The following is a 9,961-nucleotide window of genomic DNA, read 5'->3' on the forward strand; positions in this document are numbered from 1 at the left end:
AGGTATTTTTACTATGCTTTTTAATTCACTGCAATGCCATAACTTGAAACACAGTCCTTAGATGTCAGTGGTTCAATACTGAATAAACAAACTCAAGCGATAAGAATCACTAAGTCAATTGCCCTTACAGTCAAAGAAAAGCATACATCTGAACCGTGGCCTTTTCAGCCAGACCTTATTACCACACCTTCCAAGTGAGCATTTCTGAATAGTTTAAACATCACCAGCAAATCAGGAATACAAACGCTTGCAGGGTAAGTTAAGTGTCCTATCAGCCGCACTATACCTTCCAGCTGAAAAGGTGACTGCTTCTCTTGCCCTTATCTCCCACATTCATAACCTTAACTACCATGGAGTCAGGACTGGAATTTAGCAAACTACTTGAGCTATGCTTTGACATGTATTTAAGCTGACACTCATTCCTACCAAATAAAAGTAGTCCTCACACCTTGCCCACCTTTGTCTCTGTGTGTCTCTTGGACGTTCTTAATTCACAGTAAGCAGTTTGACAGTAAAACAAGATAAGGTTGCTTTTCAGCTGCTTTGGCTTCCCAGGCAGGGTGGGGAGAGGGTTTAGTTCTGCAGCCACCTTAGTTTGCTGCAGCACCTCTTCGCAGCCATGAGCACTGGTGCCAGCAGGGACGAGCGCTGAGGCTGGGGACAGGGCCAGGCAACGGCAGCACCAGGTTCGAGGCACCAACATCACCAGCAGGTCACTGGCAGGCTTCCACTTTGCACAACCTGCTGTGCATTAGTGCAGTCTAAATAGGCATTTGGCAAGCCTTACATCGCCTTGCACAAGAGCATCACCACCCTTAATGTCATCATTAATTCTGTACTAAATGCATCTCATTTCAAGTAGAAAACAATAAGAAAGGCAAAAATCCAGAAGCAATGGTACAGAGAACCCTCAAGAGTTGTGCTTCCAGTGAATAGACCTTCCCAACAACATTGCAGTGCTTTCAACAGGATTTCCACAATGCGGTGAAAAATCAGAAAATTGGGATGAGAAGTAGTCAAAAAAGAATATAAATCTGAACATGTTCTGAGCCAACTCAGTACCATATTAGGTATTAGAAGTAAATCAATTCATCTTGAAACTCCTGAGAGTTTGTCTTCATTACTGAACAATAAAACTGCAGGGCAATCTTTCACGTAATTCCATTATAAGCCATGGTATTGCAGTAGACATGTATATGCCCAATTTTAAGAAACACAGAAAATATAAGTGATTTTAAACTGTATGCAGAGAACCTACTAAACTATTATGATAATGACACGTGGAAATTAAAATATACAGTCTCAAAAAGAGAAGGTTTGGAAACAAATTAACTCAAATTGCATTTTTTGAAATAACTACTAAAATAATCTAAAGGTAAAGGGGTGCAGATAACATCCTTCAGAGGGTATATGTGATAGTGTGTTAAAAAGATGCCCCTTTTCACAATTTGTCTATGGATATCTCAAAACATTTATTTCTAGTCAGCTAGAAAAAGATTCAGACTGTTTATCCAGCTTCCCACATGCGTGATATGCACATTTGTCTGCTTCCCCTCTGATGCTGATGCTAAGCACTTTCTCAAATGCGTACCTGACAACGTAGGCATCCTATGCATTTGCAGTACTTATTGCAACATCAAGGGTGATGAAGGAAAGAAAATAGAGATGCTGACAGTGGTAACCAAATCTATTTGGTTGATGGATGGTAAGAATTCCTCAGTAAGGACCTTGATAATTAAAGTGTTGACAAAGTTATGTTGTTCTTCCCATATGAATGACACCTCATGTTAATTATCCATTCCTTATATGGCACTTGGATCCTTTACATAATCAGAAGTGGTAAGACTAAGTTCACACTCCAGTAGAAAAATAAATCATCTTAATTCACATTTCTGTTGCAGGAGAGGCTGGCATTCTCTATTTCACAAGCAACAAAGAATACAATCCCCCCAAAAACACATGAAGACTTTTTGAAGACAAACTGTGCTTAGCTACACTCTAAGGGCATGGCATATAAAAGTCTCAAGCGGAATGCGGAATTCTTACTCTTTCTAAAGAATATTCATGCTAATCCACACAAGCATTGGCGATTAACTACACTGTGCTCCTCCAGCCATCCTTCACTGAGCATAAGGCTGTTCTTGTAGACCAGCACACCTGGTAAATACATATTTATGGAACAAAATCCAATCTGTGCATACATAGTACTCGTCTCATCTGCTCACATAAATACTGTCCAGTTATCTTTCTGAAAGCAGGAAATATTTTATGCTTATACATAATTTTTTCCATCAAGAAGTTACTTCCTAAAATTATCATGCATTTGGAAATATAACACGCTCAGCTATACTTTGCGTCTAGTAATGTAACATCCACTTCATGCATTCTAGAATTAAAAAAGTATGTAGCAGATTTCAAATTTTGGGAACAGTAGGAATTTCTCTGGCTAATAAAACACAACCTGCCGCACAGTATATCTGGCTTCTGCAGAGTAACTGGGTGCCTGTATTAAGTAATATTTCATTTTACTGTGAAAAGGCAGTAGAATTACTCTCTACCAACAGAACGTATTTTAGAGCTAGGCCAACTGCATTCTAAGATGGATCAAGTTTATATTACAAATTGGAGTTCAGCCAATGTTCGAGTTTTGATTAAAGGATGAAAGTATTACAGAGACTGCATTATCTATGAGTATTTCATTAATGAGTCACATTCATTTGCTTTAAAAGGCCCTTTTTGGGGCTCAAATTGGAACACAAATTGCAGGCCACTAAGACATCTCTCAAGTGCTCTGTCACAGGGTTATCAAAAGCTGCCGATTCCCTGGTCCTTTAAGCAGTGGTGTCTCTCCATGCTGTGCTATGCTAGTTGCTTCTGCAGGCAAAAACTTCCATGATTGTTGCAGCTACTCTGCGGCAGCAGCTGGTCAAGAATCCCAAGAATCAAGAATCAAATTCATGCAAGCTATTAGAAGAAAGCAATCTGCTTTTTGTGCTGACAATTTTGCATAGTAGCTTCACAGTAAATCAAAAGAGGGGTCGTATGGGAACCATATTTCACTGATCCGTAGCCAGCAGACAAGGTAAGTCTACGCTGCACTCCAAGCGCAAACTTGGCTCTCCTCTCCACGCTTGGGCATACGGCCATGCTGGAACTGAGTGGACCAGAAACTCTTACATATCCTGCGATCAACATTCAGCATGTTTCCCCTTGCAGTAGTGTGGCATGGCAAACACTCACCCAGTCACAACAGACTGGGCTTCAGCTGCCTCGGCAGCATGGCCACGTGGGCATCTGGCATGTTGTGGCGAGCAACGTGGCCCTTGCTCAGTGGGTACCACAGGCTTTTACCTACCTCCTGAGCTGCACCTGATGTTACACTACTGAAACAGCCAAGTTCTGCAGCTGGAGTGCATGTGTGCCTTAAACACCGTCACCGTGACTGGTGACGAGTCTGAGCCTTCGAGTCCCACTGCCCTTCTGCGGCACCTGTGCTGTTCTGCAGCACAGCTGGGAGAAGTCATGGTGCAAACCGCTGCCATTCACAATAGGTCTCCCTCCGACCCTGATGGAGTAGCAGGATTAGACACCAGCCAGGCAGGCAGGCAGAGGCTGGGGGGTTTTTTTTTTTTTTTTTTTTAATTGGTTGGAAACAGAAGTGCTCAGGTACCAAAGAATGTTTAACAATATGGTGATAGGTGCTTTATACATAAATGATGGCTCATTGTTACCAGTAGCAGACTAGGAATAATTTCTTTAAAATATTCCCATGCAAAGGCAACTGTTACAGTTTCATGTATACTGCACAGCTGCAGGTGGCGTGTGACAGTTCATGGCAATACTAACTGGACTTAACTATTGCAGACTAGCCTGGAAATAAGCATTTAAAGTTATGGTGGTTTGCTGTTGGGTTTTTGTGGGTTTGGTTTAGGGTTTTTTTAACTCCAAGACTTGCAACCATTTAAATAAGTAGAAGTAGAGGCCCTAATGACTGCAGTCTTAAAAAAAAAAAAAATAAAAAAAAATCAGAAGTCTCCACCACATTGTGTCAGAACTGTACCCAAGAAGTGGCCATTGTGGCTATGTGACTTCAGTCTGAAAGATGGAAAGGCATCTGCTAGTTATGAATCCAGGGGCAGATTGCTCTTCTTATCTGAAACATTTCCCTACTTACTTGGCTGTTCCCAGGGACTGACAAAGCAGATCATGACTGGAGGACCAGTCAGCTGTACTGGAGAGAACGAGTAGATGACCAAAACGAACGCACTTGAGTGAAGTACCCCAAAGTTGAATATCAGTTTTGGACAAATCTCACTTTTGATAATGTGGGACTTCCAGCCGTTGAACAGCAATCTGTGGGCAGGTACCTACTATCCATCAGTCATAGCTGAGAAAGAATCCTGAAAAGCCACCTGCCTCTTCCCAAACTGTGGGAGTTGGTGTCAGTGCTGCCCAGGGCTACTGCAAGGCACCTGCCTTTCAATTTTGCTTATACCAAAGGTAGGGAAGTAAGTAGTGAAAATTCTCTCTCCTCAGCTTATACCAACACCCAAGGGGAAGGAGCGAGGCCAAACACAATGAGTAGGCAGCATTCCCCTACGAGCTGTAATTGTAATGTTTACATAGAAATAGCAAGCATTAAATAATGGCTTTTGTCGCATATCCATCAATGCAATAGGCGTCAACTTTACATCAAGAAAAAAAAATCCTCCATCACAAATACTAAAAAGCTTGTGATGGTTGTGACATAGACATACGAAGTGCTTCAGTTTCTGCTTCAGAGGAAACAGCCACGCTGCTGCACCCACAAACCATCCTATGGAAAACTTATTTCAGGGATGTGAAAAACTGTGGACTATAATATTGTTTATTAAGATGTATGTTAAGCCCAACAAGGATGGTATGAATCGTGGTTTAATCATTCTCCCTGGTTAACTACACTGTTGTCAACCAGTGCCGGACCTCTAATATTGTTGATGCTCATTCTAACCTTTGGGCTTTGCATCTTGAATGGAGTGATTAGATTAGAGGCGGCCCATTTAATGCTGTTAAAAAGGCGATACGAACACCTAGAGGATGATAAAACCAGTAAGGGAGAGACTCTAATTCTCTCCCTAGCCCAAGAGACTGTCCAGCTTGAAGAACCAAATGGTAAAAACTAAAAGGGGGGGAGGTCCCCCCTTACTCCTTGTGTTTTTGTTACATCCTTTGTTTAAAGTCACTGTTATGCAAAATTCCTGAGACCACTTTCTGATACATTGATAAATTACAAATTCCTGAGTGGCGACATCCTGCTAAGTAGACAAGCATGAATCCTTCCTGCCTCAGGCGGGGCCAACATGGCCAGATAAGGAAAGAAACTGATTTACAACGTGAAGGAAGACTGTGACCTTTATCCTCACGACCACCAGAACAATACCAGACAAAAACAAAATGATATGTTTCATCTTAAGCTAACTGTTCTGGCTGCTCAGACTTACTAACGTGAAGAGCAACATTTGAATTTAGCAGCAGTCTCATGTTTGATTTCCTCCAATCCTGTAATCATTATTAGCTTTGTAGTAAATAAAGTAATTCTTACCTGGGAAAGGGACAGAAAAACAGTCCATGCATTTTTAGCAATCAGCAAATGCACTCTTGCAAACTTTGCAATATTAAGGATCCTTATGGAAAAAAGAAACCCCTGCAACCCAGATGAATATAGAGACAAACATTTACATCCTTCACACTTACTTGGCCTCCTTCATTTTCCAGCACCCTCAACTTCTCAGCCAGGGGAGGGAAAGGTGCCAGCTTTGCACAAGAGGTGGCTTTTCCAGCTAGTCCAGCAGAAGCTCCATGGGCACTGCTGCTTTTCATACCACTGCTCCAGAGGCTACAGAGACATGGCTGCCTTACAGTTGCTGGTGGTGGTGGGAAGGGGGAACGCATTCCTGTTTCTTATTATTTACAGATTCCCAAATCTACAAATTTGAACTGTGAAACCAACCTGTATCCCAGAGACAGGAATTCATTTTGCCATCCTTTACCTTCACACTTCATGGAGAAAAGCAGCTGCCAATAAAGGCCAAGGCGCGCTGTGCACAGATGCCTTAGAAACTTTCCCACCATCAATAAAGCTGAGTGCAAAGCAGGGCCTTGTCACAACTGGTGGCATTTCCAAGATAAGATACTAAAATAGTAAGTCTGACTTTCAAGCTACTTGGCAAATAAGCACGTGTGGAAGGGAATTTTAACAGTCTGGAAGCTGAGTAAAAACTCCAGGGGCAAGAATGAAAGCAGCAGCAGCAAAAAATGATGAATGAACCTGCCAGTTTCAAAGAAGTAAGTATACAGCCATTAAAGGCATCATGAGAAAATGAAAAAAGTTAACTGTTCACTTCCAATCAAGGTGATTTTACTGACAGAGCATATGATGTTTTACGTAACATCAGGAATTTCACATCATTACAGACCTCATCTGAGCTACAAAAGCAGGAGATTTTTGTATACTTCATGCTGACACTTCTGGAGAGAAACCATAGCACAATTGTCAAATTTATTCCGATTGATTAGCAATAGCCATACTGCAGCAGCTGCCTTGCCATTGCTCAGCACTTTGTGCACATAAACAGCATTAAAGATATGACACTACCACAATATTGCTGATATTTGTGGAATTATGTAACATGAAACAGATATTTAAGGAGGAAAATTTAAAGAAGAGCTGCCTGTTAGTTAAAGACAGCCAAATGAAACTCCAAGCGGTATACAGAAAGTTAGCACAATGTATACTCACATGACTATCAGAGACTATAAAGCTCAAAATCTCATTAAACAATCTTTGTTGTAAAATCACAAGAGGCTTGAAACCATGAAAATGTTTTCAGAACATTTTGTCTGCTGAATCAAGGTACCTTTGCACCTTCCATTGTTCAGAGTGCAAACCAGAATCAATACCCAGGCTGCTGGCTCTGCTTGGCAAACTCCCTCAAGCATCCTCAAGACAGATGGTTACAACTCATCACACTGGACCCACAGCTGCAAAGCTCATCTGTTCCTGGTTTGATAGGGCATCACTTTCTGTCAGGTGTTTCCAAACAAGAGTAAAAATTACTTCCATAGTCCCAGCCACCTATTTCAAGGAAGCTGAGCCCCTGAAGGAGGTTTAACAGCACATCCTGTTAGTCCTCAAGTGGTTTTGACAGAACTTTAACACTGAATTTTCTTTCCAGATTATTGCTTAGGACTGATCAAATTGTGTTTTGGGTAAGTAGTAATTTTTCCATGGACTTTAATAGCAGCTGGATCAGACACTAGAACACCTGCTAAGAGGTGTTCTAGCTCACTTCAGCTCCTAAGCAATAAGTACGACAGCAGGCAGATATGCCCATCAAGAACAGAGAAAAAAAGAGTATGTGAGGAAACACAGGCTATTTGATACAGTTCACTGAGCAGTAAAAAAATGCATCAGCACCTGGAGACTTTCTGAGGAAACCCAAGTATTTTACAGTTGAAGAACTTGACATGTTCATCTACAATGTGGTGCTCTAAACTCTTTTGGAAAAATAATCCTGGAAATGCACATCAAAATCTTCAGCAAAACCCACGTCAAACACTTCTTGTGGAATAACCAGGCACTTGGATGCAGTGGCAGGATGCAGCTGTGGGACAACCTGACATGAAAGGAGGAGGCAAAGCATGCAGTATGCTGCCTAGAATGACATGGAATGCTGCTGATCAAACATCTGAAAGTCTGAAATCTTCACTTAACCTGGGCTGACTGCTGACTCCTGTCTTACAGCATCTTCACCTAATGTTTATCTGAAGAGACAAGATGCTATTCAGATGCTATACACTTTTGCATCATATGAAGCTTTGAATCTCTTGCTTTAGTGCTTCTCACCATACATGTATAGATGGTATTATGACAATTGAATCAAAAATTTTATTCCTTTAGCTGCCCTGAGATGCGAGGAACGATACTTGGAAGAAAGTAAAAGCAAAAAAAAAATAAATTAAGTGCTTACATTTATTTCCTAAATAAAGCACATAAACTTGCTCATGTTTTTGTAAGTAGCAAACTTCTTGACTAATGAGATTGGTCTACAAAACCCTTGGCCACATGAGTAAGCTTGTTAGATCAGATGCTGATAATGCAATCGGATCTTATGGGCCTTAGAAAAACAATGTATGTATTTGCTTTCTAATACTATTCTGAAGAAAGCCATCTATTTGGTTACAGCAAAGTTTATGAAAGCCAAAAATGGAAGAGCAGATAGTTACTCTAAAGACATTCACTATCAATGCCTGATTAAGTGAAGAGGACCTTGTACAGTATTTAGTAAAGCATGAGCTCTCACGAGTAGTGATTTCCTGAAATAAAAGCAGCTGAGTACAGACGAGATTGAGTCGGCAGTTAAAAATGGCATCCTGACCAATGACACTTGCTGGAGTACACGTACCAGTGCATCTCTAAAGAACAGTTTGGTAAGTAAGTCTTTTGACCATATAGTGCCACTTTTTCTCTTACTGCCTGTACCACTGCTGCCCTAATCTACAGAAAGATACGTACCTATTTGCTCTCACAAGGTTGTAATGGGAACAGAAGTGCATAAGGAGTCCACCAACCACAGACAATTGACACCTTTTAGGCCTCGTATTTGCACCCCCCCTTCAGAACCTCAACCTAGATTTCTAATTGATGGTCAGTCTGGAATAAAGGAATAAAGTTGTCCTCTTCCTGGGAAGAAGACACTTGGAAAGAGCCTTGCTGAAATTCAACAAAACACAAAATAATATGTATTTTTTAATTAAAAAAAACCCCAAACAACACACAGCACTCACAGGCCATTACATTTGCGGAGCAGGAAGAGGCGAAAAGAGTACAGGCCAAGTATATAGAAGAGTAAAGTAAGAACAAAACATCCAATGGAAGTTGCACTCCCACATAGAGTAAAAACTCATCTTTTAAACATCTTCAGTAAGGAAAAAAAATAAATCTATTAAAATAGCACTGGGTGCGTAGATATATCTACTAGAATGAAGTAACTCTTGGATCAAAATGGCACTATCGCCTATGTGCAGATACAGAGCAATGCAGAGTTTTAATAGTTTCAAAGTCCTGGAAAAAGCAGGTTGTTTTATCTTCATGTAGCACAATACTCTGCCAGAGTCAGGGAACGCCAGCGTCAACAGAAAATTCTGTCAAAAATGTCATGTAAGTAATGATCCCAACAACTCCCAAGAGGTGGGTTTTTTCCCCCCTTTTTTCCAATGGTTTGTGACGTAACCCTAGAACAAGTTCATAACCAGATTATTATTTCCTCTTCCTTCTCTCACTCATAAACATGCAAATATAACTCATTAACCCCAAGCATGCGTGAGATTAATGAAGGCTCCTTAAAAAATGTTCTCAAATTGCATTTCATATACTCTGATAGTATACATAAGGTATATTTACTGCAAGACTAATATTGAGAATACCTGGGTTTTTTTAAGAGATATATGTTTGCCGTAACTCTTAATCTTCCAGCTCCTCCTCCAAGAGCTGCCTGTTCCTCTGAAGTTACCCTCTGTGAATCCCATGCCACTCTAGCTTCTTCTGTTAATGTGTAGGCAACCCTACAGGCATAGAAATTTCTTCAAGTAATGCAGCAAACTCTCCAGTCTCCTAACAAAATAATTTTATCCAGCTATTTACAGACAGCAGCGGTAAAGCCTTTTAAATCAAATGATTAGTGTTTTGTAACCCGTTTGCTCTCAAGATAAATTTTTTATCATAAAATAAGTCATCAACTACCTAAACAATTTTAAAAGCATTTGTTGTAACAGCAAAGAACAGATAAATTCTCTGCTTCATCTTAACAATTCATACCATTAAAATGCTTCCGTTGAAAATTATGTTGGCTTTATATAGCGGGACCTGATGAGATACATCCCAGAGTCCTGAGGGAATTGGCCAATGTAGTCGCCAAGCCAC

Source organism: Egretta garzetta, unplaced genomic scaffold, assembly GCF_000687185.1.
Source record: "Egretta garzetta isolate BGI_Z169 unplaced genomic scaffold, ASM68718v1 scaffold118, whole genome shotgun sequence".
Lineage (NCBI taxonomy): Eukaryota > Metazoa > Chordata > Aves > Pelecaniformes > Ardeidae > Egretta > Egretta garzetta.